The following is a 23,552-nucleotide window of genomic DNA, read 5'->3' as shown; positions in this document are numbered from 1 at the left end:
TTTCTTTGGGGGGAGAGATGATTAGAGAATAGGTCTATGGTGGTAGAGGAAATGGCAGGAAGAGGTAGTTCCTCCTGTTCTTTTCACTAATGATGACATCCTTAAACTTTCCCTTTTGCTTCTGTACACTATCAGAATTCTGTAGTCTATCAGAATTTCTAATTAAATTAATTTATCTCTTTAGATTCTTTTCTACAAGCTCCTGACTCTGTTCATGCAGTCACCATTCAGAGCAACTCTCAAATACAAATAGAGTGGCTATGATAAAAAGTCCCACTGGCTAAATAAATAAATAAGTAATTTTTTACAGCAACACAAAAAAAAATAAAAATAATTTTTAAAAATTCCACTGGCAACCAGAAAATATAGAATTTAAACAATGCCTTTTATCCCCACATCTTCAGGATTATCCTCTAAAACCCTGAACTGATTGGTTGGTTGTCCTTTGTATTGGAAGAGGACCAAAATGATATTTCGATGTTAGAGCTGAGTTATAGTATGTCCAGCTGTGGCTGATCAGACCAATACGAGCTCAGAATTCTTTGCCAAAGGTTGAACACAAATACTCCTTATGCACATTTGGAGTAGCTTCTCGAATTTTGTGCATCTCATGTTTCTTTTGTGCTCATTAAATTCTGCTTTACTCATAGAACACAGCATCTTTTCTGATGAGGGCATGCCATGCTAGGTCATCCTGTCCCAGGGTCTCCCATGTCATATAATCTATTCTAAAGTTCTTGAGAAAGATCTTGAGAGTCCCCTTATATTGCTTTTTCTGACCACCTTGTGAATGCTTGTCCCTGCATGAATTCTCCATAAAATAATTTTTTGGCAAGTGTACATTTGTCATTTGAACAATGTGTTGGCCCAACGGAGTTGTGCTCCCTGCAGTTGTAGGTGATCTTCAGAATTTTCCTAAGACAAATCAAATGGAAGCAATAGGTTTCACAGGCATACAGCAATGAAGTCAGCACAACATTATCACCTAGAAGAGATCACCAATCTACAGAAAGCTCTGTTAGTGGATCACAAACTCTGGCATTTTCTATTAAAGCTGAAAAGATTTCAAAGCCAGTAATGAATTCCATTTAAGAATCCACCAAGTTAAATTTAGAGAGGCTCATAAAAGGTTCATTATCTGGGGATGACACATGTTGGGCCACAGCAACACATAAATTAATCTCATCTTTGGAGGGTCTGGAATATATATCACTGCAGAGAATAACCACATCTGTGAAGTCTTTAAGCAAAAGAGTCTCTTTCACTTATATCTAGGAAGAGCAATTTTAAGTATGGAACTCAAAACAAAACTCCAAGGTTAAGGTAATCCTTACATGTTTTTTGCACACTACTCAACTCTCAAGATCATACTAGATATGTATGGAAAAGTCAGGTTGTAAAGCAGAATGAGCCCTTTTATTTGAAGATGGAAGACCTACATTTGGATCTTAGTATTGTGTGCAACTTTGAATATAGCACTTGTTCTAGATGGGCCACTGTGGAGTCTTGAAGGTCCTTTTCAGCTTGAAATCCTTTCATCTAATTTAGATTTCTTCATTATCTGGATGATGTTCTTTGTCTATTATGTCATGATGCTTATCTTATGTTGCCTTAGAGAAACTTTTATACCACATTTTGGCTAACACTTTAAGTGTATGCACTATTCAGGACTAGCACTTTTGATGTGAGGACCTGATGAACCCCCTTTAGGGTTGCTCATCCATCTACCTGGCTCTCACTTGTTGCTCCAAGAATACATATATACCATTCACAGCCTCTATACTGCAATAAGCCATCTCAACAGCTAGGCTAAATTGGGTTGAGAATAACAATGGACCTCATGCCCATTGGTGATGGAGGGGGATGCCTCCCTCAAGCATGTGAACATTTCCCTTGATGGAATGTGGGGATGAGAACAATTTGTTCCAGTGGTTATCAAGGCAGCTGAAGCAGGTATTGTGAAGTGTTTAGAGCTTAATCAGACATCAAGGAAACCAAATGACTGAATCTTGGGCCATGATCAATGGTCTAAACTTTTGTCTTGCCATTGGACTTTAATGACTAGGAGGCTGATGACCTCAGCAACTCAACCTCCCTTAAATCCAATTCATGAGCAAGTCAAGACATCACCCTGTGATAACATTGGTCCTCTTCAAGAAATGAAGGATCAACAATAACAACATACCAAATGTTGGCTAAGTAATAAAGCAAGAGATAGATAATATTGGTCAAATGTCTATACATATCTCAAAGCAGTGCCAATTCTTGGCTTAATAATCTTTTGTGCAATAGAAGAGAAGAAATATTTTGTTTAAAATTTTGAACATTTATTACAAGAAATGCTTATAGGAAGTTTAAAATTGCTTTTAGAACATAGATAAGACCCCATTAAAGCTATGATCTTGTTCAAATAAAATCTGAGGCCCACTAAGACTATTTCCCAATGTTTTGTCCTAACATTGTGGATTTGAGATCTCTTACTGCATAACTTTGTAATAATTAAGTGCCCAGTGGATAGAGTGCCAGGCCTAGAATCAGGTATACTTGAGTTCAAATGTGGTCTCAGACACTTATTACCTGTATGACCTTGGGCAAGTCACTTAATCCTGTCTGCCTCAGGTAACTCATATGTAAAATAAGCTGGAGAAGGAAAAAGCAACCATTGCAGTATCTTTACCAAGAAAACCTGAAATGGGGTCCAAAAAGTCAGATATGACTGACAAATGACTGAACAACCACAATAGTTGCATAACTTATAAGATAATGTGTTTGAGTTCTCTGGCACACTGTTTGGCAAAGCATACTTCTTTGTAAAGCACGATCTCTTATATTTATACATCCTAGGATGACTTTTTAGTTCCAAAATTGAGTTTACCTAATTTCTGATTTAATTTAAGTTTCTGCTCTTCTGTTAGTATGTTTAGGAAGATGCTGGCAGAAAATGATCCAAACCCAGATAAGTCTGGCTGCCCCAAATTCTGGTACAGCAATAATCTGTTGAGTTCTCTACTTCTTCTGGGCCATCTCCATTTTTTTTAGAACTGGGGTTCAATCATTTTGCTACTTTGAGTCATAAAATTTAAGAGTTAGAAGGGACCTTAGAGACCAATTACTTTAACCCTCCTCCTTTTATAAATGAAGAAATTAAAGGTCTGAATGGTTAAATGATATATCCAAGGTCATAAAAGTAGGGAGCAGGAGAGTTCTGAACCAAGTCTCCTGAAATCCAATTCAGTTCCCTTTCCAATCTAACACCATGTCTTGAGTTGAGAAGAGAGAATGATTTAATCCTATGGGAGGCCTATTTATGGATAAAGCTGTGGAAGAATAATTAAGGCAAAATGCAGACCTTTTCATTTTGATGTCTGACTGATGATTCATTCTATATATGGCAATTTAGTATTAGAGACATGCTTATAAATGAGAATCTAATGCACATTCAGTTATTAATAATGAACAAATAAAAAATGAAGCTTTATGCAGGTGAGAGTCTCTCCCTAATCTGCTATTATGATCACTCATTAGAAAGCAAAGCAGATTCTGATAGATTGTGCCAGGTTTTTAAAGGAATAGGTGATTACCTGCTTAAACAGCATGGAAGTTGCCAGTCAAATCCAGAAAAGCAATTTAAAAAACCATCTACTTGTGTGGGTTGTTGTAAACAGTTAACCCATTGGTTAAGGGTTAGTTTAGATTTGAGAACTCTACCAACTGAGATTCTATTGGCAATGGGCTCTTAATGTCTACTTTTTCCATTTACAAAATATGTTTTAGATTGTATGATAGTTATTAATGTGCACATCTTATTTTGTATTGTGCAAAGGGATTAGGGCGAGATTTAGAATCAGCCTGGTTTAAATTCAAGCTTTGTAGTTATTACCTCTGTGACTTTGGGCAAGCTTCTCTGGGACTCAGTTTCCTCATCTGCAAAATTAAAAGATTGGACCTGATGATCTCTAAATTATCTTCCAGAATCAGCCTCTCACAGATTGTGTGTTTTTTAGGGAAAGCTTCAAGTATAATTTGTCTTTGTATCTCCTCCAATACTACCCCTGGTTTAACGTCCTTTATGTGTACTGAGAGCAGCTAGATGGCTCAATGGATTGCACATGGAACTTGGAATCAAGAAGGCTCATTTTTAAGAATTCAAATTGGCTTCTGTGACACTTGCTGACTGTGTGAACCTGGATTAGTCATTTAATTCTGCTTGCCTCAGTTTCCTCATTTATAAAATGATCTAGAGAAGGAATTGAGATGCCACACTAGCATCTTTGCCATGAACACTCTAAGTGAGATCATGAAGTTTCAGACACAATTGAAGGAATCCAGTAATGTCTTAATTTATACAACTCATGAGCCCCCATCATTGTGATTGTCTTTTGACCATCAGCCAAAACACACAATGCTTTGGACAAAGAAGGCACATTACTTAAATGACTGTTGAATTAATGAGTTATGGTGTAGTAGAGAGACCTTGATTTAAAACCAGAATAATTAAATATGAATTTGCTTTTGCTTCTTATTGGTGATCTTACGTAGGAGTATAGAACATATTTGATATATTCAGGCGTATTCTAATATCTCAAAAAGTAGTATTTTGAGATAAATTTTAAGGATAAGTACGGTTTGTTGATTAAAAAAATTGTTTTTATTTCTTTAGACTTGAGGAATAAAAATGTTCTTTTTGATTGTTCACTAGATGATTACTTTAAAATAATAAATAAAATTCTGTGGATACACATCATTTAATAAAATATACTCTGCATGCTTAAAATACAATGCTTCAGTTTTCACCTCTGGAAAATAAAGCGATTCATCTGGATGATGTCTAAGTTTCCTTCCAGCTCTCAAATCTATGATCTTATGGCTGAAATCACTAGTATAGCACTTGTCCCATGGTCTCCAGACAAATAACACATTCTAGCCAATTAAATAAAATGCTGGCTAAATCCTGCTGTTTGAGGGAGGTTGCAGCCCAATAAACTACTTAAAAAAAAGAAAAAAAGAAAGAAAGAAAGAAAGGTCTTTCCAGCAGCCATGGTCATGGTCGTGAGGAATTAAAAAAAAAATCTTCTAACTCCACAACCTTGCCTTTCAGTGGAAACAGACCTCTGCGTGCAGGGACACAGCTTCCAGCACAAGGTCTTGTTTGCAGATTTGATGAAGTGTTGCTATAGAATGAACAATCCTCACCAAAAGAAAGATTCATTGCTAAAGCCATACACTGCAGAAGCAAGAGGCAAGTAAATAGAGTAGAAAGAAGGGGGCATTTTGGCTTGTGCAGCCCTTCCCAAAGCATTTTCCACAATGGAGAGAGAGACATTTCCATAACAAAGGCAAGTTCACTGTGCTGGAAAAAAAAAAAAAAAAAAAGCAGGCAGGGAGTTGCAAGTGTCTGCTTATGATGTGATCCACATTTAATGCTTATCTGGATGAGAGAGAATTTGATTAGAGCAAATACAAAGAGCAATTCAGAGAACAAAACTGCTAATTCAAAGGTGGCTCTTAGGGGTGTAGAGTCCTTCAAGCCCATTCAAAGGCCTAAGAGCAGGCAACCAAGTAGGGGCTGGATTTGAGTGTTTCTCAGATTGGCCGTCCCTGCCACAGAGACATGGGAAGAACTGGGGCTCTGTGAGTCATTTTGGACAAGCCGTTTGTCCCCACCCAAATCTCCTGAGACAATACAGGGATTCGGGAGAATGGGAGGGAAATGGTTAAGCTGGCAAAACTACCCAGCTTCTGTCAGTGTTCTCCTTAGGTGGAGTGTCCTTCGGTGAGCATCTGGGTGGGCTGGCTGGGAGGTAGCAAAGGAGCCAGTGCCAGCCTTCAGGAGTATGCAAACACTGCCCTGTCTTGATCTATTTGTTTTCCTTCCAGGTAATTTTGTCAAGGGCTTAGGTCATTATTAGCCAGATCACAAAAGGAGGAATGTATTAATAGGTATCCATTTGGAACCCTATGATTTCATCTGTTAATTTGATCTTGTTTTTTTAGCTGTTTATGGCAATTAAATCAGACCTTGATAAAACCGAGAAGGAAAAAAGAAAGAAAGAAGGGGGGGGGCAGGGAGGGAGAGAAGCCACTAGCAAACAGTGCTATTATGATCACTCATTAGAAAGCGAAGCAGACTCTCAGATAAATCGTGCCAGGGTTTTTAAGGAATACATGATTACCTGCTTAAACAGCATGGAAGCTACTAGTAAAATCAAGCAAAACGATGGAGATCCACCCCCCCACCTCCATTACATCCAAGTGTAACAGATGGACAGTTGTACTTTGGGGAATGTTCTCAGAGCCCACTTCTCCTCTTCAAGCTAGGGAGGGCAGAAGCCCTGGGGCCTCCCAAGCACTAGAAAGCATCTCCTCCCCCTTTTCTTGCTCCCCTCCCACATCTTCTTGGAGAAGGAGGCTTATACTCTGCACAGCTGTCCGCAGCCACCCTCCTGATAGGAAAGGCTCGAAATCCGTGGGCAGAAATTCCCAGGATGGGGGAACAGGGGACAGAAGAGTGATACACAATTGGGGTGTCACCTTTCCCAGGCTGGTCCTAGCCCTGGGATTGTGTTGCAATATGAATCTAACTGAGATGGGTAGTGAGAGTGATTGAGCCTTCAATCGGTGACCTCAAGGGCTAATATTGCAGAAAACTCTTTAACTTCAATGTATTACTCTGTGCCCCACCTTCTGGAGGTTTGGGAGGGTTTAGGGGGGAGAGGAATGGGTAAAGAATGAAGCTCCAGAAACTCAGAGGATTTTTTTTTATCACCATCTAGAGCTGTTTTATGTTTCTTTCAGATGGGGCACACCTGAGTTTTTCCAATGAAGAATTCTCTGGAAAGTTTTTTCTGGCATCTTTCTTTTTATACAATCATGCTATTACTTTAAACTCCTCCACTGCAATCTGGCCCAATTTCTCCTATTTGTGGCTTTCCCATTTGCCTTTTCAGTCTCTGAAGAGTTCTGGGTTTCGCCAATTTGGCATCTCATCCCCCTTCTTGTCCCTCTTCTGTGCAGAGGGTTTGTCCCTGTGCCCATGGCTCTGTTTGTTTCAAGCACAGCCAGTGCCTTTGGATTCCTGTCTTGAAGCCTTTCTTCCCAACTTTGGTTCTTTCTACTAGGCTTGTGAAAAATGACATTCCTAGAGTTCATTTTCTTTATTTTGCATAATTTTCTTTTCTTAAGATGTGAGTTTCTCTCCTTTGTGGTCATTCCACCCAGGTTATTCTATCCATTTTAAAGAGAGAGATTGACTTTCCCAAAGTCACATGGTCAATATATGTAAAGGGAGGACTTGAATACAAGTTTTCTTAACTTCTGGATTTTTTTTTTTTTTTTGGCTAGATCAAAAGCTCCTTTTGGGGGCAGCCAGGTGGTGCAGTGGATAGAGTACCAGCCCTGAAGTCAGGAGGACCTGAGTCCAAATATGGTCTCAGACACTTAACACTTCCCAGCTGTGTGACCCTGGGCAAGTCACTTAACTCTAATTGCCTCAGCAAAAGAAAAAAAAGGCTCCTTATGGACATATTACTCTATTTGAATTCCTTTACTACAATGTTTCTTAAATTTTTTCTACTCCTTTTCACCTAAGAAATTTTTATGCGACCCTGGGTATATAGGTATATAAAATAGGTATACAAATCAAGCATTTACTGAAAAGAAATCATAATTTCCCAACTCCCACATTCAGGAATGAAACCCCATATGGGATCATAACCCACAGTTTAAGAAGCTTTGCTCTACTAGACCAGGACACAAAAACAAATGAAGAAAAGTAATCCCTGCCCTCAATAAACTTCTTCTGGAAAGGGTGAGAGAGTTTAAATACAATATATAAATAGATGAATATATGTGTGTATGTGTGTGTGTGTGTGTGTGTGTGTGTGTATACATCATTATAATATATATAATATTTTGAGGAAAGGGAATAATTGAATGTTAGCAAAAGTTTCCTTTAGAGGAGGAAACTTTGAAAGAATAAAGCTTTGAAGGAAAGATTCTAAAGAAGGAATGCATTTCTATGTATAAGAAAAAATGATTTAAATCACTATTGATTAGAGAAATGCAAATTAAGATAAGTGAGGTACTACTTCACACCTCTCAGATTGGCTAAAATGACAGGAAAAGATAATGTGGGAAAACTGGAACATTAATACATTGTTGGTGGAATTGATCCAACTATTCTGAAGAGTTATTGTAATTATGCCCAAAGGGCTATCAAACTGTATAACCTTTGATGCAGCAGTGTTTCTACTGGGTCTTTATCTTAAAGAGATACTAAAGAAGGGAAAGGGACACACATATGCAAAAATGTTTGTAGCAGCCTTTTTTTGTAGTGGCAAGGAACTGGAAATTGAATGGATGGCCATCAGTTGGGGAATGGTTGAATTAAGTTATGATACGTAAACATAATGTAATAGTGTTGTTCTGGAAAGACTTGCATGAGTGAAGTGAGTAGAACCAAAAGAATATGGTACACAGCATCAACAAGATTATGTCATAATGAACTGTGGTAGACTTGGCTCTTCTCAACAATGTGGTAATTCAAGGCAATTCCAACAGACTTGTGATGGAAAATGCCATCTACATCCATCCAGAGAGGGAACTATGGAGACTGAATGTGAACAAAAATACATTTTTTCTTTTTCTTTTTTTTATTATTGTTTGTTGCTTGTTTTTTTTTCTCCTGCTTTTTTTTTCTTTCACCTTTTGATATTATTTTTCTTGTGTAGCTTGACAAATAAGGAAATGTGTTTAAACACGAACTAGTCATGTTTAACCTATATTGGATTGCTTACTATTTATGAGAGAAGGTAGGAGGGAAGGAAGGAGAAAAAATTGGAACACAAGGCTTTGCAAAATGAATGTTGAAAATTATCTTTGCATGTATTTGGAAAAATCTGAAAAAATCTATTTTAAAAAGAAGAGGGAATGCATTGCAGGCATGAGATATAACCTGTACAAAATCATGTAGGTTGTAATAGATGAGAATTAGCAAAGGACAGTTAGATGTGGTTAGATAGGTTGGGAGAAAACCAAGGGACAGTATCCAGGAGAAAGGGACTGTTATTACTATTATTATTATCATATTTAGTATTTACATAGCACTTAAAAAGTTGCAAAGCTTTTAATAAAAAATTATCTCATTCTATCCTCAAAACTCTGGGAGATATTTTTTATGATTTTTCCCACTTTACAGATGTGGAAACTGATAATGAGAGAGACTAAATGGCTTGCCTAGTGTTACATAGCTAGGAAGTATCTGAGACTAGATTTTAACTCAGTTGTCTTCCTGACTCAGGTCCAGCACTCTATCCTGGCTCCTAAATGCCTAGTTATCATTTTCAAAAGCTACAGTGAGGTCAAAAATGGGGAGGACTGAAATTTATTGCATAAAACAATTGCAAAGAGCACATATTTAATTAATATTTGTGAAATAGAATGAGTTGAGAGACCTGCAATAGAAACCATGAAAATAACTTTTAAAAGTCTTTTTGGGGCAAGAGGAAGATGAAAGAAGGTCACTGTTTAGTATGGATGAAATAATGACAACTGAAGATGGAAAGAAGGCAAAACTCATTTTCCATTTTTTTTTATAGTAAGGAAAATTATTTTTGTATTGTCAAGGATAGAACAAAGTAGATTGAAACCTGAGAAGAAAGGAATTGGTAGGAAACTACCTAGTTGCCCTCTATTAATTCAAGTTACTAAACCTATTGAATTACATTTCTAGGTACTGGAATAATAGTTGGATCTGATTACTGTTGCCACTGATGTCTGAAAAATCATGGAAAACATGAGAAATGATGCAGGACTGAAGATGAGCAATGTCCTTATTTTCAAAGAGGGGTAAAAGGTGAATCTTCAAACTGTAAGCTAGTAGGCTTGATTTCTCAAATTTTACCAAAATTGAAATCATTCTAAAGGGAATAATTTATGAGCACTAATAAAAGGGAGTAGTGATGTCTAAAAGGCTATTTGTTGATGAATCTAGAGGGAAATCCTGTTTGAACACAGCCCATCAAAATTCAAACTTGCTGGCCTAATCAAATTTCCTGTCTTAATTTTTTAAGAGAAACTAGATTACTGAGTTAGGAGTTTGGAAGATAGAGTAAATATGGATTTTAACAAGGCAATTCATGAAGTTTGTCATACTTTCAAGATTGAGAAATGTGTTTTGCATGATAGTAGAGTTATAACAATGACAATTCCCTGGTGAATTGTCTCAGCAGTCAAGCTAAACAAGGTTGATGGAAACCAATAAGCCTCAACTCTCTTGATGAGTTAGAGGGATGTCTTCCCTAAGCAAGAGAAGGTCTCCTGCAGAATGGGCACATGAAAACAATTTGTTCTAACGGTCATTAGTGCTCTTCAAAAATGAAGGATGAACAACAATATAGCAGGTAGAGGGATGACCTTAGAGACAGGAAAATTTGAGTTCAAATACTGCTTAGGACACATAGTAGATTTATGATCTTCAGCAAGTGTCAACTTCTTGATACTCTAAGTAACTTTCTAAGACTCTAAGTTAAACAGAAGGTGACAATTCTCATTGGTAGAGGGAAGTTCCTCATCCAGAAGTTCTATATACCAGAGAAAGCACAGGACCAGTCCCTATCCAGGTGACTGTGGAAGAGAGAGTAAGGCTTACAACTTTGTACAACACTCCCTCACTTAAATCTAATTTGTGTGCAAGTCAAGACATTACTCTTGGTTCTCTTCCAAAACAAAAGATGAACAACAATTATATAGATTAGGAAATGTCTGAACGATGACTCAAAAAGTAATGATTGATGAATAGTTTTCAGACAAGGATCTCTCCTTGGCCTTATACTATTCAACATTTCCAATCAATTATTTTGACAAAGAAGTAGATGTTATTCTTATAAAATTAGAAAGTAACCCCAAGATGGGAAAAGTACTGCATATATTACATGATAGAATAGAATAGAATAGAAAATAGAATCCAAAGGGATTTCGAGAGAATAGAATTATGGGATGAATTTAATAAGATAAAATTAAAACGTTGAGTAAATGTTTATGAACTAGTCCTCCACCAAAGTCACAATCCAAGACTTCATCTTGGTGTAAAAGTGACATTGGCATGTCAAAGATAAAACACAAATTTAGGTAAGTCCTATCAAGCTGATTATGGGTCTAGTGCATATCTGTTGTCTGATATAACCTGGCAAAATAGCAAGGCTGTGATTATAAAAATAGCATTATTTTCTAAATTTTGGTGATGGTCTATAATTTCTATGGTGTAAACATTCCATGGTGAAGAAATTCCCTCTACTAATACAAATCAGCAATTTTTTTTAAAATTTAGGATCTCAATTCCTTTAAGTTACTTGCCCAAGGACATACAGACAACTTATGTCAGAGATGGGCTTAAGCTTGGATCTTCTTTTCTATCCAGTCTGCTCTATTAAAATATATTAAACCATTCTCCTATGCAGCAGAAATTCTGATATATCCTGGAATTGGGTTTCTTCAAGATGATGTTCATCTCCCATATCTACCTTCCCATTCTATCCCTTCTTGTGAATTTGAACAAATAAAATTTGAATTTTTCAATTCAATTCAATTTCAAAACAAACATCCATTCTGTAGTAGTAAAATTGATTACTTGACTCTAATTGTAGGGATTTAAATTTATCCTTATGAATTTTCATTTTATTTGATTTGGCTCTCATGAGATCTTTTTTTTTTTTTTTTTTTGGTTTGTTTTTTGTTTCCCACTTATCCAACATTTTAATTATCCTTCCTAGTTTTGTGTCATCTGTAAATCTGATGACTATATTACCTATGTCTTTATCTAAGCCATTGAAAACATGTTGAGTGTATCAGAACATTTCTCCTTTTTTAAAGATTTATTATAAGGTTGTCCCATTCTCACTGTCATATTCTAAATTGGCCATAATTCTCATCAATTCCTAAACTAATATACAGGATGGTCAAATTTTCTAATGGTTGAGATCCTCATAGACATCTGGTTACACATTAATTTAGCAAGGCAAATTAGTAAGAAATAAATAAGGTGTTCTTGTTTTTAAACAATAATAAGTTTCTACATTTAGCTCAAGTGCTTGTCTAGTCTATTCTCTCATTTTACAGATCAAATTGATGACTAGTAAGGTAAGGTGAATTGTCTGAGGTTACAAAGGTTATAAGGGGAAAAGTCAGAGGTTTTATATATATATATATCCTCTAATTGTAAGCCAACATTATTCACCTTGCATTGCAACCTCTCATTTTGCCAAATGGCCATTTTGCAGATTGAGTTAATAATTCTTGAATTTTTCTTCCTTGCAAATCAATTTAAAAAAAGAAACCCAAATCTAACTTGAAGTAATTATATGGCCACAGATTGGAAGAGAGTTAAAAATACTGGCAAATAAATTCTTGGGGACCTCAAGAGGAAAATTCCCTAGGTCTCTGCCAGGCTTCTGTGGCCTGAAGCAACAAAAAAATGAAATCTCTCTTTTCCTTTTTTTTTCTCCTAGATATTTCTGTCAGAAAGAGTTTACTGTACAGTCAAAATCTTTATCCATTCATGAGGCTTCACAGATGAAGAAAAATGCAGGATCATTAAATGCTAATTACTGGTTATATGGCAATATTTATCAAAAAAAAAAGGAAATTCAATCATCCAGACGTGATTTGAAATATATCCTGTGCCCACTCCTAAGACACGTTAGCAAATTTTGGAGTCAGAAGAGTTATTTCACTCACAAAGCAAAGCCAATTACAGAAACCCATGGAATGGGTCAACAGAAGACCTTGATGATTTCCATCTGGCTCCTAGAATTGCTGAGTGTTTTTCCTTTGAAAGAATGCTTTCTTCCATGAAAGAAGATATTTAAAGCCTCACAATCAAAGATCTTTTTAAAGACTTTGAGGAACTCATTCTATTTTGTTAAAGGCCAGGAGTCATTGATTGGGAAATGGTTAAAAAAAACTAAGCTATATTAATATAATGGAATATTATCATGCTTAAGAAATATGAGCAATTAAGAGAAAGATGGCAAGACATATGAATTGATAGAGAATGTAGGGTGAAGAATTAGAAAAACAATAAACACAATGACTATAATAATACAAATGAACACTGAAATGAAATCTAATATGATGTAATTATAATTATCCATCTTTGTCCCAGAGAAGAAATAAATATACACTCCTTTCCTCAGAAAAGGTAAGCAACTAATGGTGTAAACTGTTACATGTGTTGTTGGTTGCAATTGCTCATTTCTCTCCTGGTTGCACCCTCCTCTGAATTTTTTCATCATGAAAAAATTCCTATTCCATCTTCATCTTATAAAATTCCATCAGCCCTGGGACTCACACCTTGTTAGTATCACTTGAAAGATTATAGCATCCCTAGAATTCAGGTCCCATGCTTTCAATTCTCCTCCCCCACTCTGATTGGAGGGTAGAGAACGGAGAACTCTTCCATTCAAGGAGGTGGCCAGGCCAGCTATCTTTTCATTTCCATTTAGACTTCTCCATTATGCCCCCTCACTGGATACTTCTGCCAATGCTTTCCATCTTCTTTCTGTGTATTGTTTTCCCCATCAGAGAGCAGGTACTATCTTTTCTTCATTTCTCCAAATGCTAAGCACAGCACCTGACACGTAGAGAGTTTAATAAAATATTTAATGACTAACTATTGCATCAGGTGGTATTATTTAACTCTTCTTTTTACAAAGGTCTATTCAATGGCCAGAAGTTTGTTCAGAAATCAATCAATTGATTAATAAACATTCTTTAAGTGCCAGATACTGTGCTGAGAAATGATTGTAATGTCAAAATAAAGGTCATTGCTAAAACTTTTTTTAAAAAGCAAGTGCCTGCATTCCTTCTATAGAAGACATAAAGATACATTCAAAAAGAAAATTTCAAGTCCCAAAGTCAACATAGTGATCATTCAGGTTTCTGTTTTGCTCCTGCATGCTTTGAAGGGAGAATTGGATAATGATTATGTTGTTGTTTGAATATCTAGCCCTTCATATTAGCTCATTGATCATCTACCTCTTGTACAATATTATGGATAAAACAAAGAATTAAAATATTTGACCTCTGCCTTCAAGAAACTACAATTTAGCTGGGGAGAAAAGTCACTCACGATAAGTAAAATAATACTACAAAGGATATTTCAAAGAAGTCTATGCTGAGGAATGTAATAAGGGGCACAGACATAAAGTGTGCTAAAAATTTAGAGGAAGAAAAGACAATTGTAAGCTACAGTGGCCAGCAAGGATTTCATCAAAGAGATGGTATCTGTACCTGGTCTTGAGGAAAGGTTAAGATTTGGAAAAGTCATTGGGGAAGGAAAGATATTCTCAATGGCATAAAACTGAATGGGATAAGTTGAAAAAGGGTATATTTTGAGCAAAAGTTATATAAAAGGCAAACTTATCACATCATTCACCTACTCCAAACATTTATCAAGTTTTATCAAGTATCAACATTTATCTGACTATGTGCAAAAAAGCATCATACTAGGTGCAAGGAAAGATCCTATGTATAGAAAAGGTTGTTTCTTGCCTTCATGAAGTTTAAAGTCTAGAAGGAAGACAGGACACAAACATAAAGCTCTAGTACATAATACACAAAGTACAACAGATAATTGTAATGTGTCTTAGATTTCTAGATTTTTAGTAAGAGCACTTGGGCTGGAAGAATTCATGAGAGGAATCTATTTATGCACTTTTGGAATATTAATGAAATTTTGCAATAGCTTTGTACTCACTTCCTTTGTAAGTATACTTTCTTTTTGTATATTCAGATACATCTGTGATATGCTTGGCAAAAATGTGTCCACAGTGATCTTGTTACCAATTTTCCTTTCCCCTCTGAGGCCTGGAAAGCCATTTCCAAAATATTTCATAATAACACAGATAGATTTCTTTAATCTGGATTGAGGTCATCTGACACAAACGTCTTTAATTTCCCTGTTCCATTCCACTTCTCGGTGTCTGCTAATTTCTCATCCATTCCTATATTATTATCAACAAAAGGTTCTTCCTAAAACTTACCTGTATCCTCATTCTTTCTTTTTCTTCTATGACCCTTTCCATCAATTCCCCTTTCTCTCTGTCTCTGTCTCTGCCTCAGTCCCTTTTGTCTCTTCCTCTTCTTTTTCCTTTCCTGGATCTTTTTCTATCATCTCTCACTTTAAACATGAGTTTTCTCTAAGATTCTTCTGTTCTAGACTTTTTTTAGACTTCTTTCTAGTTATTTCATATACTTTCATGACTTCAATCACAATCTCTCTACAGATATTTCTAACTCCCAGAGCTTCCAATCCTATATTTCCTATATTTGCTAGATGTTTCCAGTTAGGAGCCTACCAGCAACTCAAACTCAACATGTCTAAACTAATCACCTTATTACCAAACTGATCCTTCTCCCATCTTCTTTTTCTATCAGTACTACCACCATCCTTCCAGTCACAGAGATTGCTCTATACATCCAATCAGGTGCAAAATCTGGTTTCTGCTTCTGTAATATCTTGTACCTTTGGCTGCTCCTCTCTATCTTTACTGAAGCACTTTCCTACCTTCCTTTCTCCTGGCTTTCACATGTATTCAATGATTCCTAGTATAAAATCACTAGGGCTTTGTCCCAGGGCACAAACATTCAAGGGGCTGCAATTCTCTCCATAGGAAACTGGTATCACATAGGTTAACTGGCCTAGTTCCTCCCCATCGAAGCTGTACTAGGCAATGCAGGACTGACAAAATGCTTTGAAGCACATAGGACTGAGTAATAAGGAAGTTTTGTCACCCCCACCCAGCTTTCTGTTGGTACTATCTCCCCACCTACCAAAGTCCAGTAATCATTAAGTTCCTCTCTCTGGGTCCTGATTTCTTCTACAATACTCTAGCAGCTTTTCATCTGATTAGAGCTGAATACCACACAGTAACCTGTGCCATTGCAGGACATCTAGATGCTCACGAGGGAGGGGTGTGATACATAACATCCTTAAAGTATTCTCCTAGAAACTTTCTCCTCAATTCTTTTCCCTTTTCTACTGAATTTCACCCCTGAGCACAGAATTTCCAGTTATAACTTGAGTTGTACAAAGGAAGAAGCTATGATTGTAAGCATAACCTTTTGCCTGCTTTCACAAGCTACTGAGCTAAGTAGAAAGACAAATTAAACTCCTAATAAAAGGTTGTTAATAACAGAAAGGATTTCTAAAAGCAGTTGCTAACTTAGTTCCTACAGAATTTTTATCTTTGAAGATGAGTGGAAGTGAGGAAATTTAGGAATATTTTGATATTGATATGTATCTTCAGGTGACTTTAGATGAGAAGAGAAATGGGGAACTTTTGAGATAGACTGATCCTATCATGAATAAACTTTCAGATTAACCATATTTCTTCAGGTGTAAGACATTTGTTCATGTTCTTCAAGGGAAGCCAAGTGATATAATGGATAGAGGACTCAGAAGTTTTGAGATCAAATCCTGCCTCAGTCATTCCTTAGCTGAGTGACTCTGGACACATCTAATTTCCCTCTCCTCATTTGTAAAATGTTAATTATAACAGCACTTACCTCACAGACTTATTGTGAGGTTGAAATGAAATAACTGTAAAAAGCTAAGAAAATCTAAAAGCACTCTGTCATTGCTGGCTACTTTTATTATTTATTCAGGAATTCAAAATAATTTATTATTGTGAATATTACTCAATAATAATTACAGCAAAATAGATCTGGAACCAGAGGACTTGGATTTAAATGCCTTAGTACCTGTGTAACTCTGGGGAAGTTCCTAATTGTTTAGGGATTGTTTTCTCATTCATAAATAGGAAGGTTGGCTTGGAAGAGCTCTAAGGTCCATTCTGACTGTAATATCTCATTCTATGATGCTCTATCATGATCAGAGGATTACATTTATATAGAATTTTAAGGTTTACAAAGTACTTAGTCATAAGAACATTGTTGAGTGAGTAAAGTTTGTATTATTGTCCCTCTTTTACTGAAGAAGTGTTTAAGGATCAAGGAAATGAAATGATTGTCCAAGGTTACAGAGCTGATAAATAGTCAACCCATAACCTGAATATCATTCAAACTGACTCAAAGTTGTCAACATTTTCATTGAACCAATATCTATTATGTGGCTACTCTGTATGCAAGTGAACAAAATGAAATGAGTGAACACCTCTCATAAGAATATGGCCTCCACCTGCGCCCTAATTGTAATCTGGGATTTTGCAATAACAAGTTGTGCTATAGCCCAATACCTGCCACTAGTCCAAAGCTGCAGGTGTTTTATTATCTTAGATAAACTTACATTCCCCTCTTGCTTGTGCTCCCTCTACTTTTTCAATAGCATTAAGTTTCTAATATGGCAAAGACAGTTTCATTGGCTAATATTTTTTGTTTCTGGGATAGATTTTTGCATCAGAATGAGAGTCCAGACTCTTATTCAATGGGAAGAAGAGCCGGGGAGTGGGGAGGTAGAGGTGCTTCCACATTAGGGTTTATGTAATCTTGTGTTTTGCAGCCTGCACTTTGCACTCCTGTATTGAGGACACCTTGTGTCTTGGAAGTTGCCCTTTTTTTGTGAGATTGTAATAAATCCTTTTTGCTTTTTACCTTGAGAGTCTCTGATTTTAATTTGGGTAAGGGTCACTGTCCCATACAGCTTTGGAGGCTTGCCTGGGATATTTCAGGGAAATTTTTTAACTACCACATCAAAAAGAAAAAAAAAAAACTGACATGTTTTTGTAGATCTCAAACTGGTCGATTTGGGTCTACAGAAATAGTTACTTAAAGTTATAGAACTACTAAGACATTTTACCAGAATCTTGGGTTTTTGAGACTAATAATTAAGTTACTTGGCAGTATCTCTCTATCAATTAGCTTGAGTTAGTCTATTGTATTTTTAAGTAAGTCTAATTTACACAACTAAAAGCCTTCTGCAAGTCTGAAGCTGAGGCTTACAGAAAAACTGAAAAAACAAAGCAAAACCAAATCAAAACCCCACTCTCTCTGGGATTTTCCATATTTCTCTCCTTTGGAGAGGCTTGTGGAATCTTTTCTGGCTAGAATGGCATCCCTGGCTGGCCTGGATTCTTCTAGGGTTTGCACTGGTGCCCCAAATCTTCGACATGGCTCCCTGGTATTTTTGGCATGGAGGGTGGGCTAGTCACTGGACAACAGACCCCCAGCTGGACCTGGGTCCTAAATTCTCTGACCCTTTTCCCCAGGGTCCTAAAGGCTGACAATTTCTTAAAGCCTTTCTCATAGCCCTTGTGGTGGAAATGGGAGCTTTGCATGTTCCTCTGCCTTGGGTATATGTGTGTGTGTGTGTGTGTGTGTGTGTTTGTGTGTGTGTGTATAAGGGTATGGCTTATTGTCTCAGCCATCCTGCACCCTCTTTCCCTTCAACCCTAACTGCAGAAGACTTGAATTGGATAGATGGACTTGAAAGGGCAGTTTTTCTGCCACCTTAAATTATGGCTCTATGTGTATGTGTTTAAATTGGAATTCTGATTCTGAAAAAGTATGAGATAATCACCATTAATTAGTGTATGCTAAAATTGTTAACTTGTTCATTCTGATCTAAGATTTTAGAACTATGTGTGCATTGATACTGAAGTATTGTTACTAGAAATTTAAACTTGTATTTGATTGGATTTTAAGTAAAAATTGAGTATTAAAACAAAATTCTCTGGTAACTTACCTAAAGAGATCACATGTTTGTATCTCCTAATTAGATGAAATATATTTAAAATACTATGTTGCTTTCTAAATTGTATACTGGGCAATTTGTAAAAATTGTATGAGTTGTGCTTTAACATTTTGTCAGCCCTGCTAAATATTTGGTATAAATTTTGTGAAATTTTGTCCAAAGTTATTTAGATATTACCTATATTCTGGATCCTAAGGCTTGTCTTGCTTTCTCTCTTTAACAAAGAAATAAAAGCAAGAAGGTTGGTTGGCAAAGCAATTGACAAGTTTGAAGATTTTGAAGGAAAAGTTTCTTTCTCTCTCCAAATCCTACTACCTTCACTCCTTGCTGCAAGGATGGGTGAATGGGAAAGAGAAGAAAAGAAAATAGCATAGTGAAGATGTTAAAAACAACAAGAAGAAATCAGGAAAAGTATTGGATCAGAATAAGAAAGAAAAATAGCAAGGAAACATTGTGAATGAAGGATCTGAGAGTTTGGGGAACTTTAGGTGAACAAAAGAGTAGTTCCTTGTTACTCTAAAAACTCTGGCAGCAAACAGCTTATCAGATATTTAACCCTTTCCTGGTTCATAAAAAGAAGGCAAAGGGTTGAAAGATTTCAGAGCAATACATTAAAAAAAACCCTGAAGATTATTGGTGATTACCTGATGTGAGGAGAATGTTAAGTAAAACCATGACTAGGAAGATTGTATTAGGGAAGTCATTGGTCAAGCAATGTGTGGTGTCTTTTTAAGAAAATTTGGGAAGGTGGAGTCAAGATAGCAGAGTAAAAGCAGGAATTTGCCCAACCTGTCCCCAGAACACTCCAAATTCTTTTAATTGATAACTAAACAAATGTTAGAGCATCAGAACACTCAAGAAGCTAAGTAGAAGATGTTCTAGCTGAAAAGGTCTCTGATGCCAGAGTGAGAGTTCAGCCTGCAAACCTGATACAGGTTACACTAGCACAGCCCTGGTCCCAGCCCTGGCCCAGTGTCAGCAAAGCAAGAAAATCTGACATATAGGAATATGTGTAATTGCAAAACAAATTGTAGCTAAAAGGTGTGTAATATGTCTAAAGATAAATAAGAGGGTATTGAGGAGGGAGCCTGGCTTCAGAATATTCAAGTTATGTTTTACTAAAACAACATCAGGGCAAAAATTGAGATATTTAATGATTATAGTGTACCATTTGATAGGATGGTTAGAGGCTTTTCCCTGAGTCTGCTGCCTTAAGAGGGCAGTGGAATAACATTGGAACAAAATGTACCAAAATATAGATGGGTAGAGATTATTGATTCTGATAATGGGGCATACTTTACTTCTAAGATTTTATAAGAAATAATGGGGAGGATTGCAAATTGAATGGCAACCCCATACATCTGGGCATCTGCCTTTATCAGGGAAAGTGGAAAGAATGAATCAGGTTCTTAAGAAACAGATTACTATATTGATGTTAGATACTAGATTGTCTTAGACCAAATGTTTGCTTTATTGCTTTGTTAAAAAATTAGAATTGTCCCCATTAATGATCTGGGACTATTCCCCATATGAGATGCTGTTTGTTTTACTTTATTTGGGAGGAGAAAGGAAAATACCCTCTTTTGAAACAAAGGATAACTTTTTAAGGAATTATATACTGTCAATGTCCTCATCCCTTCCAGCCCTTGGGAAGCAAGGATTACTGGCCCAGACAACATCTTTGGAATTTGCAGTTTTAGGAGAATGGCGTGGTTACTAAGTCCTGGAAGAAACAGAATGGGAAGGACCTTACCAGATGTTATTGATGACCAAGACTGCTGTCCAGAGACTGAGAAGGGATAGACTAAGCATTATACCAGGGTTAAAAGACCTATGGAGGAATATCAAGAATGGACTGTTAAAGACAATTTATAAATTCTAAAATTGATTTTGTCCCAGGGAAATTAGGAATGTTTTGGTGTGAGGGGAGATTAATTATACGTAGAGGAATTTTTACAATATAGGTGTAGTACTTGCTATTTATATTTCCAGTACTCCTCAATTGGGGGAAATTGAATTAACATTTTTTAAGATAAAGAAATGACTAATGTTAATTCTGATAGGGTTCTTTAATACAAAATTAGTACAGTATATCTTATATTCTATGTGAATTTTAATTGATTGTATTGTCATCTTAAAGCTGTTCCCGTTGTTTAGGGGGATTCTGAGAACAGTGGTCTATGTCTCTGTCCCTTTGAACATAGTAAATATCTGAACATGTTTTGCTATAGACTGGTTATTGAGCATCTTAATGTAAAAATTATTTCTGTAATGTTGAATTTAAAGCCATATACTTAGATATCAAGATAAGTTCTGAACTTTCTAAGATGAAGCTTTTACTGTTATCAATGTAAGATTATAGTCAATACTTATTTAAGATATGTGATCCTTGAGAGCTAAATTCACCTGAAGTTTTGATTAATGAGACGTTCTATTTAAGATAAAATCTTTTGAGTTTGTAGTTGATATTATTTGGAGTTTTGAATTCAGGTAAAGATTGTCTGATGGATTATCAAGCCAGTAACCACCATCTGAAAGGAATATGCCATAAGATACTCAGAGAAATGTGATTCTGAATTGTTACAGGTAGAGGTTAGTATCTGGGCAAAAGTTAGGAGGACAATTTTGGCCTTCATGTAAGGCAGGATCCTTCTGACTCAGTTTTCCAGTAGTGTTCCTTTGAATAAAATCCCACCTGATTATTCCTGAGTTTGGCTATAAGATGGCAAACTATAACAATCACCTAAAGTCAAACTGAACTAAGGATGCTTTATCCAGTTATGTATGTGCTTTCAGGCTGAGGCCTTAAGAATCAGTTTTAATGCTATTTATAAAATCATGTCCCTGCTTTTTCTTCTTAAAATTTTAATGGGGGAAGATAACAAACAAAAAGGAGCTCCCCTCCTTTCCTTCTCCTCCCTCTGATTCTCCCCCATCCTTTGCATTATTTTGAAGTCCAGAAAGTTAGGAAGTGGAGAAGGCTTTGAAAAGACATATTTCATAGTGGGCAGAACATAGGGATGATAGGGTGTTCCAGGGAGAATAGATTCAAAGCACTGAGAAAAGTTTCAGGATTATATAGCAATAGAGACACCATTTTGAATACCAGAAGATTAATAAATAAGTTCAGGAAAGGAATGAAGGCAGATTGATCCAGACTCTTTCACAAAATGGATGTTCCCACGATGACTTAACCGATGGAAGAGGCTGATTGGACTTTGTGCAGAGCATGGCATATTGATGGTAGAATGTTCCAGGGAAGCTTCAGGCCATGATTTTGAAGTCCTTTGTGGTATGTCCTTTGTTCTCAAAGAAGATCTATGACATCAGGAAGGAGATGTCTTAAGTCTTGCCACTTATATTGGATTTAAGTGAAGCAGAATTGTACAGAGTCATCAAGCTTACTCTATCCTCCAGGCTCACTGGAGTATAGTGACAAAATATAGGTCAAGATGACTGGGGAATATCCCTTGATGCAGTGGGAGACCTTGAAGTCCATAAAATTGGTGACAAGGCCAGGAGAGAAATGAATACAATCATTAGAAAGGTTATGACATTTATAGAAACCAGTATAATACAAAGTGGAGAGTGGTGGGGGGTAGAGGGGAAATCCAGGAAGGAGAGAGAACTTTCAGCAAAAGAAGTCAAAAAAGACTTAATGGAGAAGGTGACCCCTTAATTGAGCAAGGAGAAGAAAGATTTTAACAAATGCATATAAAGAAGAGCACTCTTAGTTTGAGAGATGGGCTATGCTTTCTACTACAGTACCATTCTCCTCATCAAAAGACATGGTATGGACTCGGGATTAAAACAAAACAAACAAACAAACAAAAAACAATATGGCTACGGTTTGCATAAGTACTAAGGAATATAGACCACAGAGCAAAGTTAAAACATTAAGCTTAGGTTAGGGATATTTTGGTTCTTCCACAAAATAAGTGACAGAAATCAGAAAATGGAGACCTTGAGTATCTTGTGAGAAGAAAAGGAAAGCAGGATATTTATTCAGTGCTGCATAGAAGAAACTGCCTTGGATTCATAAAGGCCTAGGTCCAATTGTGCTTAACTCCTACCCTGAGACAGACTAGTTCTGTGACCCTTCTTAACTCATTTAATATTTCAGGCAGTCATCTAAGCCAGAGCTCTTTACCTGAGGTCTATGGACTGACAAGGGGTCTCTAGATAGATCTTAGTGGGTACATGAATTTGGATGGAAACAAAACAAGACAAAATGTACATCTCAATTTTTAGTAATCTGTAATTAAAATTAAGCATTTCCTTCAATTATTTAAAAATATTATTCTGAGAAGGGAATCTTAGGCTTTACCAGACTACCAAAGGAGTCTATAATATCTTACAGAAAATATTAAGTACCTCTGTTTAAGATAATATACATTGCAGAGAAGATGCTGAACTACCATCTGCTTTGATAAAGGAAAGAGTTTCAATACAAGCTCTTTCCTTTAATATATTGTGGGTACATTCAAAGACAACAGCAACAACAATCAGAAAAAAAAAAGAAAGAAAAGGAAAAAGAAAAGAGGCAGTAAAAGCAGATCCCTAAAAGCCAGCAGGAATCCATTCCCAGTTGAATTTATTTCTTATTTTCCTTAAAAACAATTGTATTTTTTTCTTTTTCCTTCTTAATCCTTTGCCGTCTGGAGGCTACTCGTTAATCTGCAAAACAAGTCCCTTTTCCAGGCCATTAGTGCCAGGCCGATGCGAAATCACAGGCAGGCTGAGCCATTAGTGCCATGGTCATTTAAAATACCAGGCAGCTCCCATTATTTGGGAGCCAGGGTGATATGACTGAACAACCTGTCCAGGCAATTAATGCCAAGGTAAT

This window comes from Sarcophilus harrisii, chromosome 1 (genome assembly GCF_902635505.1).
Source record: "Sarcophilus harrisii chromosome 1, mSarHar1.11, whole genome shotgun sequence".
Lineage (NCBI taxonomy): Eukaryota > Metazoa > Chordata > Mammalia > Dasyuromorphia > Dasyuridae > Sarcophilus > Sarcophilus harrisii.
The sequence above is the reverse complement of the archived record's forward strand: the minus strand, read 5'-3'. Positions refer to the sequence as shown.